The sequence below is a fragment of the Chrysemys picta genome, chromosome 12 (genome assembly GCF_011386835.1).
Source record: "Chrysemys picta bellii isolate R12L10 chromosome 12, ASM1138683v2, whole genome shotgun sequence".
In the NCBI taxonomy this organism is placed as follows: Eukaryota; Metazoa; Chordata; order Testudines; family Emydidae; genus Chrysemys; species Chrysemys picta.
Genome location: NC_088802.1, coordinates 26,580,676 through 26,592,346, shown reverse-complemented (window position 1 = coordinate 26,592,346; position 11,671 = coordinate 26,580,676). Strand labels below are relative to the sequence as shown.

The 11,671-nt window shown below is 52.1% G+C and overlaps 1 long non-coding RNA gene across 1 annotated transcript; it reads right to left on the bottom strand.

Annotated features, from left to right (window-relative positions):
• Window positions 1-7,002: 7,002 nt before the first annotated feature.
• LOC122173466 (uncharacterized) lies at window positions 7,003-8,214 on the bottom strand. The gene is made up of 3 exons (XR_006173924.1): window positions 8,064-8,214; window positions 7,274-7,362; window positions 7,003-7,130 (listed from the first exon to the last, which is right to left on the bottom strand). It is a non-coding gene; the product is annotated as an uncharacterized LOC122173466 (long non-coding RNA).
• Between the last annotated feature and the right edge of the window lie 3,457 nt (window positions 8,215-11,671).

Here is an 11,671-nt window from a genome sequence, read left to right as displayed (position 1 = left end):
CTCTGAGCTTTCCTCGGAGCTCTGGATATCTGGGATCCAGGCCTCTTCCCCTCGTTCTAGCCGAGCAAGCAACTCAGGTTGGTAAATCGGAGATCCTGCTCGGGGGAAAGAAACAGGTGACCACAGCGTGAAGCACAGATTTGCAGAGTGTTTGATAGAGAGAATGTGCTGTGATTTTTTCAAACCTAACCTCTTCTTAAAAAAATAAAATCCTCTGGCCACCCACCTGGCTGCTCAAAGCCACAGGACCCTCTGCTAAGGGTGGGGATTTAACTCTTTACGTCTCTGCTGGGAACACACACAGCCAGATGCCCGTCATCAAAGGGGTTCCTAAGTTACATAGAAAACAGCTCCGTTTCCCTGGATCTGCTCCTTGAAAACAGAGAGGGGCCCGGTGACTGTGAGAGAATAGTAAGGAGGCTCAGGGCCAGTGAACACAGTCCTTGCCCTGAAAACTTTGCAATCTAGTTTAAGACGGGGATCAGTGAGTGAGTATAACAAACAGCAAGGGAGAGGGGAGGCTGTGGGAGGATAACAATGATTAGAACAGGCAGTGACCCACCCTAGCAACACCCACGGCCTAAATGAAAATGGTTACATTTTTAAACAAAACCAACCTCTGTGCATTTCTGCCTCCCTCTCTGTTTAGGAACAAAGTATGTAGGTTACACTGGTAGGATGGGGGACTGTATCATGGGAAGCAGTGACTTTGAAAAGGACTTAGGAGTCACGGCGGATAATCAGCTGAATATGATCTCCCAGTACAATGCTATGGCTAAACGGGTTAACATGATCCTTGGATGTATAAACAGAGGGATATCAAGGAGGATGGAGGATGCATACAGCATTGACACAACCATTACTGGACACTGTGTTCAGTTCTGGCATCCCCCCTTGAAGCTGGGTGATGAAAAAATTAGAAACCGTTCAGAAAAGAGCCATGAGAATGATTCAGGGTCTGGAAAACCTCTCACACTGAGAGAATTAAGAAGCTCAAATTTTATTTTACCCAAGAGAAGGTTAAGTGGTGACTTGGTCATAGCCTAAAAGCACCAACCGAAAGAGGAGATTTCTAATAGTTTTCAAGCTAGCAAACAAAGACAGAACAAGATCCAATGGCTGGAAGCTGCACTAGAGAAATTTGTACTAGAAATCAGATACAATCTTTTTTTAACAGTGAGGACGATTAACCATTGGAACAACTGGCCAAGGGATGAGGAAGATTCTCCATTTTCTAGAATCTTTAGATCCAGATTGGATGTCTCTTTAAAAATGATCTGCTCCAGCCCAATCAGTAGTTATGGACTTAACTGGATGAAATTCTCTGGCCTGTATTATGCAGAGGTCAGACTATATGATCATAATGGTCCCTTGTGGTCTTAATATCCATGAAAATATGTGTCCATTTTTAAAATAATCTTTTTCTTTCTTTTTTTCTTTCTTTCTTAACCTCAGCCTATTTCTATTATTTTGATAGGAAAATCTCAGACTCTAATTCCTCGGGAAAAGGACAATGGAAATGCCTCAGGAAAATAAAAATGGGACCATGTCACTCAGAGGTCTAAGTCTAAAATCAATCTGTTCAGGAAAGACAGAAGAAGCTGAACAAGGATACCCAGAGTCAGTTACGGCTGCAGGGAAAAGAGGAAGGTAGCAGAAAAGAAGAATGAACTAATGTACCCAGAGAGACTAAGGAGAATAATGTGAGATTTTACAAAGCTACCAGGGAAAAAAGGAGCATTGGAAAAGGTAGATCCATTAACAAATGGAGGGTAAGGAAATGAATGATGACTCAGAGATGACCAGGCACTAAACTACTTTATAAAGCCCTCTCCAGCAAGTAAAATATGGAGGTGCAAGTTGTGGACCCATAGTTAAGATTGACATTAAGGCTAATTTTGCACTTAAAGCAGGATTCAGCCTCATTGTCATGTCTGAAGAACACAGTGTATCCTCCCCAAAACTGCAGCACTTACGTTTTGAATATGGAATCATTTTTTTGAGAATTTGCTAGTAAATCCATTCATTAGTTTACAAGTCAAAATTAATTAAATAATGGGTCATTTAAGAAATTTTACCACTTGGTGTCTCACTTTTTTCAATTCAAGTGATCTTAGTAACATAATAATGCAGACTCTTTAAACTTCCCTTATAGTTAAAACTCACTGGCATCTTCTATATAAGTTAAATTTTAAGGGCTTTTGTGTGTGTGTTTGTTTTTAAGATTCATGGTCATTTATTGCCGTCATTGTTCATATGAAAATTTCTCCAACAGAATAATTTTCAGAGAGTTCCATGAAGCCCTGCTCTATTTCAGAATGGCTGCCATCTCCTTTTGTTCTCACTGGGACTAATCCAGCAATTCTCAAACTTCATTGCACCATGACCCCCTTCGGACAACAAAAAATGCTACATGACCTCAGGCGGGGGACAGGGACGGACCGAAGCCTGAGCCCACCTGAGCCTCGCCACCCTGGCCAGGAGGGCCAAAGCCAGAGCCCCACCTCCCCAGGCAGGGGGCCAAAGCTGAAGCCCATGGTCTTCAGCCCTGGGTGGCCGGGGCCTGTGACCTGAGCCCCACCACCCAGGACTGAAGCCCTTGGGCTTCGGCTTTGGCCCCAGGCGGTGGGGCTCGGGCTTCAGTTTCAGCCCCAGACTCCAGCAAGTCTAACAGCAGCCCTGGCAACCCCATTAAAACATGGTTTCAACCCACTTTGGGGTCCTGATCCACAGTTTGAGAACCGCTGTCCGCAGGCTGCCCTTAGCAAAGCTGGCCACAGTCTCCATTCATTACTACTCTCTGACTCCTGACAACCTACGGTGTGTCTACACTGCAATAAAAAACCTGTGGCATCGAGTCTCAGAGCTTGGGCTCCAGCCTAAGCCTGAATCTCTACACTGCAATTATATAGCCCCAAAGCCCCAGCCTGAGTCAGCTGACCTGGGCCAGCCGCAGCCATGCTGCAGGTCTTTGACTGCAGTGTAGACATACCCATAAAGGGCAGCTTGGCTGAATTCCCCCTTGAGAACAATGAGAGAGGGCAGCTATTTTGAAAGAGGATAATTTTGTGTGAGTTTCTCTGAAGGAGAAGATTTTACAGCCTCTGTAGAAGGATAAAACTTTCTATCATGACAAATAACAGCAAACAGTGACCCTTAGTCCTAAAGCTTTATTTTCAAAAGCTGCACATTGCACCAGACCGATTCAACCAGGGTTTAACGTGCACTGGTTCCAAAAGGGTCAGACATATTTTTAGTACTGCATTTGGGAGAGAAACCTCTCTTATTGGCTGACTTCCCTACTGCCCCACCTCTTGGGTATGGGCAGCCAATCAGGGCTGCTGCAGGAGGCAGGCGAGCTTTCCTCCATCCCCTGAGGAACCAGCACTGTTCTCACAGTAGCTCAGGATGGCTCTGCTCCCTTGTCCCACACCATGAGCAACATGACAACTCCTCTGCTTCTCCCCTCCCTCCCTGCAACACCTGGCCTGGGAGCAGGGATGGTGGCGGGGACCTTAGTGTAGCCCCTCCCGCCCCAGCCTGGGACAGGGCTTGAAGAGCCCCAAGAGCTGCAGGAGGGGCAGAGTTGGTACGGGGTGGGGGGGCGGGCAGAAGAGATGTGGGAGCAGAACAGATGGGGGCTGGGGGCCAGAATTAATGGCAGGGTCTGAGGATAGATAGATGTGGGGGTGATGGTAGACCCTCATTTCAGGTAGGAGGGGAAAACTTGGGGGGTGCATGCACTCACACGTGTTTTTATGTGTGTGCGTGCACTCATGCGCTGGGGAATGTGAGGTGGAGGAGGGAGGGAGTGGGTGCAGGGAGTTGCAGAGAGGCACAGGGAAGTTAGGAGTGTTTTCAGGGGACTGGGGGATTTGGGGAGCATGTGCACTGTGGGAAACTGGGATGCAAAGCACCTGTCAACCCAACTGGACGGTGTGCTCTGCTTGCTATGTGCTGCTCCGGAGTGGTGTCAAGCAGCCACAGCCTACGGCTGAATCTGGCCAGCGCTGCCAAGCGTCGCTCATCTTGCATGGCACCCAGGCATCTTGCCAGGCTTGTCTGCAGTCCGGATGCCCAGCTGGGGCATGGGCTGCAATTTTGCCTCATGGCTGCCAGAGGCTCTGGGGGAACCTGCTGAGTGGGCAACCACGTGGCTTCCATCTCACTGTTTCCCTGCCCATATCCAGCAGTGAGAAGCAGTAAGCAGTGGCACCAGAGACAGCAGGTCTCAGGCTCCCCCACCCAGCAAGCAGCCAGCTCCCCATGAACATTCCCAGCCAACTACTCCCACACCCAGACATCAGCCATCCCTGCCAGCTGCCGCCATCTACCCTTGACCCTTGAAGCTCCTGAGCTATTCCTATCTTCCCCCCCTTGATTTGTATGCAAATCTACCTACACTAGCCATCACCCACCTGACCCAGACACCCCCACAAAGCCAGCTGTCCCCAAATCTCTACACCTCCAGGCACTGAGCTGCCCCCATCTCCCCCCATTACTAGACACCCCACAAGCCCACCTGCCCTGGCTTCCCCCTCCACACACAGACAGCCCCCACCTACTCCCCAGACACCTTCTGCGCCCGGCCACCTGCCAAGTTTCGTGCAACTTCATTTCCTGTCCCTTCATGATTTGGGGCAGGTATATTGACCTCAAGCCTTGGGCGACAGGGGATGGATCACTTGATGATTACCTGTTCTGTTCATTCCCTCTGGGGCACCTGGCATTGGCCACTGTTGGAAGACAGGATACTGGGCTAGATGGACCTTTGGGCTGACCCAGTATGGCTGTTCTTATGTTCTTAAGCCGAAGCTTAAGGGCACATATAAATTATGCAAATGAATCATCTAATTTGCATAAAATGTCACACATGGAGTGGTACAAACTTGGCAGCTATGTCTAGCTCTAAATGTTAAAATAAAAATAAAAGATTTGCTGTTGATCCCATGTTTCTTCAAGCAATGAGAAATAGTCCATGGTAACATTCTCCTTTGGCTTCTTGCTTACTGTTCATGCATGCCATTTTTAATTTAAATAAACAAATACATGTTTTGCTTGGGAATTTCTAATGTTAAGAACTGGGATAGAAATTGAGATTACACATCAATAATATAGGGTAATTATACATTACATGGAGACTGTAATGATCTCAAATCAAGTATTTTAAGACCAGGACATTCAGAGTTAAATAACCTAAAAAAACACAACAAAAATCCTAACATGTTAAGGCATGAAATAGCTAACAGGATGTTGGGAATCATTAAGAAAGGCGTTGATAATAAGACAGAAAATATCATATTGCCTGTATATAATTCCACGGCACACCCACATCTTGATTACTGCCTGCAGATGTGGTTGCCCAATCTCAAAAAAGATATATTGGAATTGGAAAAGGTTCAGAAAAGAGCAACAAAAATGAGTAGGGGTATGGAACAGCTGCCATATGATTAGAGATTAATAAGATTGGGACTTTTAAGCTTGGAAAAGAGACAACTAAGGGGGGATATGATAGAGGTCTATAAAATCATGACTGGTGTGGAGAAAGTAAATAAGGAAGTTTTATTTACTCCTTCTCATAATACAAGAACTCGGGGTCACCAAATGAAATTAATAAGCAGCAGGTTTAAAACAAACAAAAGGAAGTATTTCTTCACACAACGCATAGTCAACCTGTGGAACTCTTTGCCAGAGGATGTTGTGAAGACCAAGACTATAACAAGGTTAAAAAAAGAACGAGACAAGTTCCTGGAGGATAGGTCCATCAATGGCTATTGGCAGGGATGGTGTCCCTAGCCTCTGTTTTCCAGAAGCTGGGAATGGGCAACAGGGGATGAATCACTTGGTGATTACCTGTTCTGTTCATTCCCTCTGGCGTACCTGGCATTGGCCACTGTCAGAAGACAGGATACTGGGCTACATGGACCTTTGGTCTGACCCAGTGTGGACGTTCTTATGTCCCCAAACCACCTTAACTCATCCCTGTGATGATGCCATGAGGGGAAGGAGGAGCAAAATCAAATGTGTCTTTCAAAATCAATTGAATCTGATCTGGGACAACAAACCTAAAAATGCTTTAAGTGTGATCTAGTGGGTAGAGCACTAGCCTGTCACGCTCCAGATAGAGCTTTGCTGCTGGGTGATTGTGGCCAAGTCACGTCATGGTTCCGTGCCTCGGTTTCCCCACCTGTGCAGTGGGTATAATGATATTGCCCTCCTTTGTAAAGCCCTTTGTGCTCTACTGATGAAAAGAGGTATGGTTATTGTGCGGTCTCACTGCAGGGTGGAGTTAAAGCCATCTGGGTGTCCTAATTGTGTGTTTCAGAGCTGAAAGCATTTATAATTCTTTTGAGTGTCACACTAATTCTGAATTTCCTGGGCTTGTAACACTCAGCTATGGGAGAATTACAGCATCCCTGTGACTTATCTGACCCTAAATTACTGTTCTGACCTCTCAAACTTAGCTCCAGGGTTTTGTATGGGAATAGAAAGGGAGTGTGCACAGTTACCTGGAGAAATCTGGCAGTGCGCCAGTGTGGGAGCGGGAACGGTCTCCCCAAGGTAGGGGTGGGAGCCCCATCACTCAGAATCTTTGAAACAAGGACTGGCCAAAGCACTAGGAAATGCACCACAGGGAACAGCCCTGCCTTGGCTCAGGGAGACGGATGGGATGGGGATTTTCTTCCCTACCCCTTATTTATCGCATGGGAGTGAGTGAGCAGGGGATGGTCTCTATTAAGAACATAAGAACGGCCATACTGGGTCAGATCAAAGGTACACCTAGCTCAGTATCCCAACAGTGGCCAATGCCAGGTGCCCCAGAGGGAATGAACAGAACAGGACAATCATAGGTGATCCAAACTGTGTCGCCCATTCCCAGCTTCTGGCAAACATGGGCTCTGGAAATGTCTGATCCCTCTGATATCTACTGCACCAGTAGAGCACCCAGGGCCCTTCAGAGACCCCCACCAGTTCTCCTAACCAAGTGGCAAGGAATCCTTACCCGTTGTGAGCACTGTCCTGCAATGCTTTGGCATGGCATCCCTGAAGAGGGTTCTCTGAGCAGGGTCCAGCACAGCCCACTGCTCCTCCGTGGCACAGACAGTCACCTCCTCGAAAGCGTCTGGCACCTGAAACAGCATCCTCCACTCAGGACCAGCGCGGGCAGCAGTACGCCCCAGCTCAGTCATGAGAACAGCCTCACCCCCAGGCACAGGGTGCAGGAATTCTCTCTCACACACAAACCCACCAGCAGCTCTCTGAAAATCCCCACCTGAGCTGGCTCCATCACAGCCATTTCCCTGGCCTGTCCCCTGGGAGGATGGGACGATCTGGAGTGAAACGTGGTCCTTATTCTGCTGCCTGTCAGGGCAAGAAAGGTGATGGAGGTTTCAGAAGACTTTGGTCTATTTCACACCCCGATTTCCCTGGCGCAGAGAGACTAGTTCTAAACGCTGTGATGCTGGGAAAACCCCGGGGCACTCTATTTCAGTGCAGATCCGCCCCTCCTACCGGGACCAAACCCACCCAGACATTGGTACCCCCCTTCCCAGTCACAGAGCCTCTTAGCCAAGCGCAGAACGAAAGGAGCCGCTCTGGGGGACCCCCCTTCCCCAGGGCAGCGCATCCCCCCAGCAGCACGGGGACCAGGCAGAGGCAGGAACTGGCTTTTCCTCTCCCTGCTCCTCACTTTGTCCCAGGAAAGTCAACCTGCGCCGGGGGGCTGCAGGGAAGGGGGCTGGGCAGGGCTGGAAGTCGGGACCTCCCTCCTCACTGATTGCTCCTGCTGCCCCTGCCAGTCTCTGCCCCTGTCTCCCTCCTGCCCCCTCGGGCTGGGAGACTCGGTCCCTGGCCCGGCCCGGGGCGTTCGCTCTCCCGGAGCTGGCTCGGCTCCTGCAGGCGCTCAGGGGAGCAGAGCCTGGCGGGGGATCAGGGAGGGCAGCATCTCTGGGACTCGCAGACCCCCGCCCCCCCGGGAGCAGAGCTGGGGCGGGGAGGGGTCGTTGGTGCAGAGTCACTTTCCTGCCCGGCCCCAGCCCTTTCCCCCGGGTCTCTCCCCTCACCTGCAGGCTCCGGCTCAGGGGCTGGTGTCGGCAGAGCCCGGGGCTGCCCCAGGAGCTGATTCCAGCCACCGCAGAAAGTTCCCATCTCCCAGCACAGAGCCCACTGGGGGAGCAGCAGCTGCACATCAGGCTCCCAGATCACAATGGAGGCAGCAGCATCAGCAACAGCAGCATCTGCCCCAGGAATCCCAGAGACCCCACCTCCCCCCCATGCATGAACAAATACAGACAGAGAACACACAAGTTGCCCCCCCCCCCTTAGCAATAGCCACAGCCCTCCCGGTGCCCCCGCCCATCATTGTGCTCCCAGCAGGTGTGGGTGGGGCCCCCACCCATCCACTCCCTGGAAAGTGTTGGTGGGAGGAACCCACCTTGCACATCCCCCTCTAGGCAAGATGGTTTTGTGTCTAGCTCATCAGGGTGGGTGCTGGGGGAGGTGCCAGAAGTTCGGAGGGGAAAAGCAGCTGAGGAGTTGGCAGCTCTGGGGATTTTATTGCAAAACTCATGATATTTGGGTTTCTTTAAACTTTTCTCGTTGTTCTGTTAAAATTTTCTCGTTGTCCTGTGATCACCAGCATCTGCCTTGCAAATTCTCCCTCAGCCAAAGCAGTCCCCATCCCCCTGTTACTTTCTGTGGGCCTGAATCCATGCTGCTCTCTCAGAAAATGCCTGCCAGTCCCTAGGAAGCTGCCCCCCAATAAATAGTTTGGCCGACTCCTGTTGTTCAGTCAATGAGTCTGAACCCAGGCTGTTGATCAGTGAAGACGATGGTCGGTCTATGGTTAGGGGTCAGCACAGAGATCTATGAGACAGGGATGTGGGGAGCGGGAGGAAACTGAGTGCAGGAGTAGAGGTGGGAGACAAAAATGGTGAGGAGAAAGTGTGTGAAGGAAAGAGAGGGGTTAATATGTGGACAGGAGGCTGGGGAAGTGGAGAGGGAGAATGTGAGTGGAGGAGATGGAGTGGGGTAGGATGCCATACAGGAAAGGGAGGAATGACACAACAATGATAGCAGAGGGAGATGTTTGCCAGAAGCTGGGAATATGCGACAGGGGATGGATCACCTGGTGGTCACCTGTTCTGTTCATTCCCTCGGGGGCACCTGGCATTGGACACTGTCAGAAGACAGGACACTGGGCTAGGTGGACCTTTGGTCTGACCCAGTGTGGCCGTTTTTATGTTCTTATGAGATGGAAGGGGTAGGAAGGCAGCTCCTCAACCCCTGGGGCATGGCTACACTTGCGAGTTAGAGCGCATGAAAGCAGCCCAGTGCGCTCTAACTCACAACGCAGCCACACTGGCAAGGCATGTACAGCCCCCAGACTCCACGGCTAGAGTGCTCCTGGTAGTTCACCTCGGCGAGTGGAATAATGTTTGATGCACCCCCGCTGGAGCGCCGCGGTGCCAGTGTGGATACCCTGGTCTGTTAATGCGCTCTGATAGGCCTCCAGAAGTGTCCCACAATGCCTGTTCTAGCCACTCTGGTCATCAGTTTGAACTCTACTGCTCTAGGTGACCAACCGTCAGACCCGTCCCGCCCTTTACATTCTCTGGCAATTTTGAAAATCCCCTTCCTGTTTGCTCAGCCAGGCGTGGAGTGCTCTCAGTGAATCTTTCCAGGTGACCATGTCTCCACGCGCAAGGCGCAGTGCCAGATTTACAATGACTCCAGTGGTTCCATGGGGCTGGGCCCATGGTCAGAAGGGGCCCTGGCCTTCTCCGCTTGCACTACGCCCTGAGAGCCTGCTGGCTCCCCCTGCCCACCACTTGCTTCTCTCAGCCTGCCCGCCGGCTGGCCGAGGGCTCCTCTCCACCCCCTGTCCCCACCCCCTGCTCCTCTCAGCCCCCTGGCCGGACCCCAGTGCACCTCCAGCTCCGGGCAGCTCCACAGTCACCACATGTGGGGCCCTGCCTGTCTCCTGGGAGCTGAGCCACCTGGGACTGGTGCAGAAGCCTGGCCAGTCTCAGCCAGGTGTGTGTGTGGGGGGGACAGTGTGGAGAAGGACTTGGCAGGGCCCCTCCAGGCAAGTGCATCTTGAGAGAGCCCGGCTGGGGCAGGTCCTGGCCTGGCTGATCGCACCACTCCCGAGGGAATGGAGCGATTCCTGGCCCTGGGACCAGCCTTGGGTGCGCTGCTGGTTCAGCCCGGCAGACACAGTCGCCTCCCAGCAGGGCTGGTGAGTGCAGCCGGGAGGCAGGGCTTGGGGGAGTGGGTCTGTGGGGTGTGTGGGGGGGTGCTGGGCTGTGAAGGGGTGGGGAGGATCTGTGTGTGTTGGGCACTAGGGAGTGGGGGTTCTGTGTGGGGTGCTGGGCACTTGTGGTGGGGCTGTGGGCAGGGGTGGTGTTGTGCAGGGCATTGTGCATTTGTGGGTGGGTCTGGGGGGCGCTGGGCATAGTGGATCTGGGGGCCTCTGGCCATAGGGAGTTGGGGGGGGGGGCTGTGTGGTGTGGAACGGGCCTGCCTCCAAGGGGAAGGGGCATGCTAGCAGCACAAGGCCGGGCAGGCCACTGTGCGTCTGGCAGCTGCCGGTTTGTAAATAGTGCCCTCGCATTGGGCGGAGTAGGGCCGCCCCTGCCATGCCATGCCCCATTGTCTCTGGCTGGCCCCTTGCTCCGGGGACTGACCTCCCCACGCCATGCTCCATTGCCTCCATGGGGGCCCACAAATATGTTTGGCGCCAGGCCCACAAAAGGTTAATCCGGCCCTGGCCAGGCGATCCCCAGTATGGAGCAATGGTGAGGTGCTGGACCTCATCAGTGTTTGGGGGAGGAAGCTGTCCAGTCCCAGCTGCGCTCCAGCCGTAGGAATAACGATACCTTCAGGTAGATATCAAGGGACATGATGGAAAGGGACCATGACTGGGACATACTGCAGTGCAGGGTTAAAGTGAAGAAGCTTCAGAATGCCTACCGCAAAGCCCGCGAGGCAAACCACTGCTCCGGTGCTGCCCCCGTGATGTGCTGTTTCTACAAAGAGCGGGACGCGATACTTGGGGACGACCCCACCTCCATTCTGAGTACCACCACTGGACACTTCAGAGCCCAGTTCAACAAGGCAGGAGGAGGAGCAAAGTGGGAGTGAGGGTGCTGAGGAGGAGGAAGTCACCCCGGCATCCCTAGATGCATGCAGCCAGGAGCTGTTCTCAAGCCAGGAGGAAGGTAGCCAGTCATGGTGGCTGGTGCTTGGGGAAGGACAAACACCAGAGGAGGTTCCTGGTAAGCGGCTTTTATTTTTGGAAGGAAGTTATTCTGTGCGGGCTCTTGGGGCGAGGAGGGTTAGGGCTGCATGCATGCCTAAATGCGGAAAAGGGCACTGATGTGCTCTCTCACATTGTGGTACTCGGCATCAGTGATCTCTTCAAAGGTCTCAGCCAGAACTTGGGCAATGAGCTTGTGCAGGTTTCTTGGGCGAGCCATCGTGGTCCTTGTCCCAGTCAGGCTAACATGTCCGCGCCACTGGGCTGTGAGGGGTGGGGGGACCATTGCTGCACACAGGCAAGCTGCATAGGGGCCAGGGCGGAAGCCACATTGCAGTAGAAGACCCTCCCTTGCTTCCTAGGTCACCCTCAGCAGCGAGATATCTTCCAGGACGAACTCCCGTGGAAAAT